Source organism: Nomascus leucogenys, chromosome 4, assembly GCF_006542625.1.
Source record: "Nomascus leucogenys isolate Asia chromosome 4, Asia_NLE_v1, whole genome shotgun sequence".
Lineage (NCBI taxonomy): Eukaryota > Metazoa > Chordata > Mammalia > Primates > Hylobatidae > Nomascus > Nomascus leucogenys.
Window position 1 is genome coordinate 69,545,537 of NC_044384.1, and position 5,315 is coordinate 69,550,851.

A 5,315-nucleotide genomic window follows, 5' to 3' on the forward strand; every position below is an offset into this window, starting at 1 on the left:
GTACGTAGTAAACTATTTTTCCCCCATAAAAACATTTGAAACTCAATAATTGGTCCATACAACTAAGCAGCGGTGTTGCGTGAGTGGTTATTAAACTGTTACAAAATAAGGACCATTTTCTGGTCCATTATAGTGGGCCAAGTATAGATTTGGAGTCAGATGGGTCTGGGTTCAAGTCCCCATCTTCCCATTTACTTGCTATGTGACCTTAGGAAAGTTACTTAGCTTCTCTGACCTTCAGTCCTCATATGTGAGATGGGATAACAACAGCGTTTCTAAAGCACTTTGTAGAGTTTCTGGCAAATGGTGACCAGGGGCCCTAGGGTTTAGTGGAGGTTTTAGCTGCCAGCATCCATCAGGTGCCTGGGAGCTCAGACAAGCTCCAGGCTGCTAATCCCACTCCCACTCCAGGCACCTTTGGCACCCATCTCCCCACCGCCCCCACCTGGCCCTGCTGCACTGGAAGCTATGTTATGGTTAGGGGATGCCAGTCTACCTGGTCTTCAATGGCTGGCACCTGTGGGTGTGGCCCCGTTCTCTTTCTCCTTTTCAAACATTCATTCTCTTGCTTTGATTTTGAAATTCAATTGAAAATAAAAAAAGTAATAATGATGGTTCTGTGAAAGGCTAGAGCAGGAGAGGTTGAGAGGAATGTGGAGAAAGCCCAGCAAAAAGAAGCAAATACAAGCCAAAGAAATCACCAGAAAGGGCTGGGTGCAGGGGAGTGCACTGGTGATCCCAGCACTCTGGGAGGCTGAGGCAAGAGGGTTGCTTGAGCCCAGAAGTTTGAGATCAGCCTGGGCAACATAGTGAGGCCTTGTCGCTACTAAAAATAATAATAAAGAATAGCCAGGTGTGGTGGCACATACCCACAGTCCCAGCTACTTGGGAGGTTGAGGCAGGAGGATTGCTTGAGGCTAGGAGTTTGAGGCTGCAATGAGCCATGATTATGCCACTGCACTTCAGCCTGGGTGACAGAGTAAGATCCTGTCTCTAAAAAGAGAAAGAAATAATAAAATTTAAAAAAAAAGAAAAAAAAGAAATTACCTTGAAGAAGGGCCACGGCCAGACTTGAGAGAAAACACCTTCTGAGTGTCCAAATGCTTCTTCCTCTTCTTCCGTAATGACACAGTACTTTCAGCTGAAATTCACTGGGTTCTGCCCTGGAATTGGCACTGTGCTAGATTCTGAACACAGATGGCAAGTGCAGTCACAGACAATGGCAACTCACAGACCACGCGGTGGCTGTGGACAGGGAGACAAGGACACGCGGTTGCCTCTGGGCACTTTTTGGAGGCAAAGTCAACAGAATTTCCTACAGATTGCATGTGGTGTGTGGCAGAAAGAGCAGAGGAGCATGACTCCAAGTGTTTGGGCAAGGAGAAGGTGAAGCTGCCATGAACCCACATGGTTGAGCCTGAAGGGAAAGCAGGTTGGGAGCATCAAGAGCTCAGATTTGGACAGGTTATGTGTGACATTTTAGATGTCTACGTGGAGCTGCTAAGCAGGCATTGGACACAGGAATCCAGAGAATGAATTCTCCATATTAATCTCATAGAGATTCAGTGGTGATTTTTAAAAGTCAATGTATTCATTAACACTTAACCAGAAAAAAAATACAGATCATAATGGCTTCTATTAGTTTTATCAGAACAAAAGCCAAGAACAATCTTCTAAAATCCTATTCTGATGAAAGGAACTGTCAAATGATAGCAGAATTTGTTCCAAAGGCTTTTTGTAAATTTGTTATTTGTAACTCAGAATATATTTTCCCAGAGAAATAATTTTATGATTCATGGCTAACCTCTTGGGCTAGGTCTCAGAAGTGTATCTCTTGCATAACATAACAGTATATTTGTGGGGGAAAAGGGTAAAATAACACTGTCAAGGTACTAGCAATTAAACAAACAAACAAAACTTAGTGATATAGGAGTTCTTATGCTTCCTTATTTATGATTCCTGATTTGAAATAGAGCTCATTTGACCAATCAAACCCTCTCTCCAAGAAATGACACAGACCTTTTACTTGACTGGAACATTCATCTGTGGGAGGTATGTCCAAGGATTTTGCTTCCTGGCAGCAGACTAGGCTAGGGGAAGGAAGCAGGTTTGTGTAGACAAGGAACCTGGGGATGCAGGCTTAAAGAACTCTCAGAGACTTAAGCCCACCCTGAAAGAAGGAATGGGGTTTGCAAGCTCTATTTTAAGCCTCATTCACACTTTGATGTGAATCATTTTAGTCACATCCAAAACAAGTAGATCACTCAGGAATGCACATTTTTATTGAGGCAGGATAAAGAAAAAGAGTTTCTAGAACTAGAGGAGAGGATTGGCTCAGATGGAGTCACTTGGGCCAGTAGCCAGCCAATCTGTATGTTGACGGGGTGGGTGAGGGAGGACATTAGTGTCTAAAGAGCCTTTGGAGAAGAGGCAAGAGGTAAGTTGAAGTCACAAAGACAACTTTTGCTGAGGTTCTGGTGGTAGCTGCTGTGATAACAAGAATTACGTTTATGGGTCACCAAGGCTTGAGTTACACTATCGAATCTAGCTTGGAAAACTACATGTCTTAGTCTATCATCATTTGGTCCATGCTTTCCATTCTCAGCTCTTCTAAGCTGGCTTCTCAGTTTAAATTCCCCTTGCTCAACTCCCACCTCAATTTTATTGCAGGAAGAGAAGGGGAGGGGAAGAAAGTGGGGGCATTTGTGTTACACCTTTACTGTGCCCATTCTCCCTCTTCTCCCCCTTACTGTGAATGCAGGTTAGCACATACTTACCACGGCTTCCCTGGTTAAGGGTCCTTTGAAACACAGAACCCTCGAATGCCAATGGCTATTGATACAGCTCCAATGACTGGAGGAACACCAGGGTTGTTGGTCTCATGCAGATAGGATTAACAACACGGACACATGGAGTGGTTTTAAGGAGTGAAAAGTTTAATAGGCAAGAAAGAAGGAAAGAAGAAGAAAACACCTCCCCCATACAGAGACAGAGGTAGGGAGGATTTGAACAAAGAGAAAACCCAGTGTGCAGTGGAAAAGTGGTTGCTTATATTGGGATCCTGGAAGAGGCGGTGTCTGGTTTGCATAGGGCCCAGGGGATTGGTTTGACCAGGTATGTCATTTACATAGCTCTCGAAAAACCTGGCCCTCCCACCTTAGCCCTTTAATAGGCAAATACGGATCACCATGATGTTCTGAACACATGGTGTTATCTGGAGGTGGCCATGACACTTGGTACACCTGATGACAAGGAAGAGATGGCAGAATCGCCATGTTGAGTGAACCCAGTTTCTAATGACTGACATTTGCATATCAAAGCTTGCGGGCCTGGCCCTTGAAGCTGCTTTTTCTGTTAGAAAAGAGATGGTTCAGGGGTTGTTTCTTAAAACAGGAAAATTTCCACTGAGAACTTTTACCCTTACTACCTGCCTAAAAAGTATTTCTTAATAACTGCTATATCACTATCGTGGGTTTTTTTTTTTCCATTCTTTCTTTGTTGATGCCAAAGTAAAATTAAGTTAAATATTGTATCCTCTCATAGATCACAAATGCAATGAGGGCAGGCATTATATATCTTGCTCAACAATTGGGTCCTAGGTGTGTAGGCTTAATGTCTTGTGCAGAGTGGGCATTCAGTAAACAATAATTCACTAATGAATGAATCAATAAGGGAGAATGTGGAGGAGGCTATAGGCTTTTGTGTAGATCCCTTAGAAAGTTTTCTTTCAATGGTTTTAGAGGGTGATGGTATTGGATGGTTAATAAATCTACATTCACTTGAAAACATAAGGCTTTCCACTGGTAACAGTCCTTTTATATTTAATCAGTCATCCCAGAGTTGTGCTGAATTGGAAGTCATGGCCACAGTATTTTACACTCCTCTATTTTCCTACCTCTTGAATCTGAACTTGCCTTATGACTTGTTTTCATCAATAAAATGTGGCGGAAGTAATGTGCAGTGGGAGTCCAGGCCTTACGAAGCCTGAAGTTTCCATTTACACTGTCTTGAAATTCTGCTGCCTTCCTATAAGGAAGCCCAGGCTAGACAACCAAATGAAGAGAGGTCTTGTGTGTGGGTACTAAATAAGAAAGTGAGGACAGAGAAAAAAATCCAAGGCCAGTTCACCCGTTGTCACCAGAGAAAAGGCAAAATGTTGATTGGCAAATAGATGCAGGAAGATCGATAGATTGTGTGGTGAGGCCAAAGGGAATTACTGTTATTTTCTATTCAACAATAAGTGAGAGTTGGCAGGCAAGCAGAGATTGTGTAGGAGTTTTGAGAAGGAAGGTGTGAACAGCCCTCCAAGTGAGTGGGTGAGTGATTTGACCATGGAAACGTAGGAGAGTTGCTCAGCAGCACCAAAGGTCGGCTTAATGTTTATGATCATTAAAATGAGTAATGTTAGCATTCTCCTTTGTTTTTTTCCAGTCAAATTCACTTGCTCAAGAGCAGTTCCAGAGTAGGTGGAGAGTTGGGGTTTTTCCTGGCTTGGAGAAAGGAGGGAGAGGGAGCCAAGGCCGTTGAGAGTATACGCACTAAAATGATGGGACATGAATTTATGCTGGGAAAAGCGGGACGTGTAAGAGCAGAGGGATAGGGAAAGGTGAGGAATCTGGTGAAGGTTAAGTAATTACTGGCACTAGGAGGTATGAGCTGGAATGGAAAGGAGAAGTAAAGTGAGCTGCTTGAAACTGACACTACGGAGGGCACACAGTTATGAGAAAGGTCAAGTGTGTGATCCCAGGAATGTGTGGCTGCGCTGGTGTGGGGAAGATCACAGGAGGTTGGAAGCTGAGAGGCTGTATAGTCATTGCAGGAATCATCCATGTGGATATTGAAATCACCATGAATTGTGAATGGAGCCAAATATATTACTGGTTACTAGTTTTACCAGACCACTGTACGCGACTTTAGATCCCTCAACTTCCCATTTAGAGCACTTACCACATCTTGAAATATTAGAGCGATTATTTGCGTCGGGCGCGGATTACTTGACAGTAATCAGGGCTTACAAGTCTGTTTGTTTCTTGACAGACATACGATTAATACCCAAAAGGCAGAATGGATAGATAGAAGAATACTATTCTATCTGTGATACAGAGAAACTTCAGATGTAATAAATTATAAGGCCAATTAACCCTACAAACAGGATCCACAGCAGTTCACATCAATTAAAAAGCAAGACTTCAAGAGGGCGGGAGTTTTTCTCTGCTGATCTTCCCGCGTCTAGAATAGTGCCTGACACATATTAGGTGCTTTGCAAATATTGAATGAAAGAATACGCCCCAACAGTATCCGACCGCGCCTGCGCT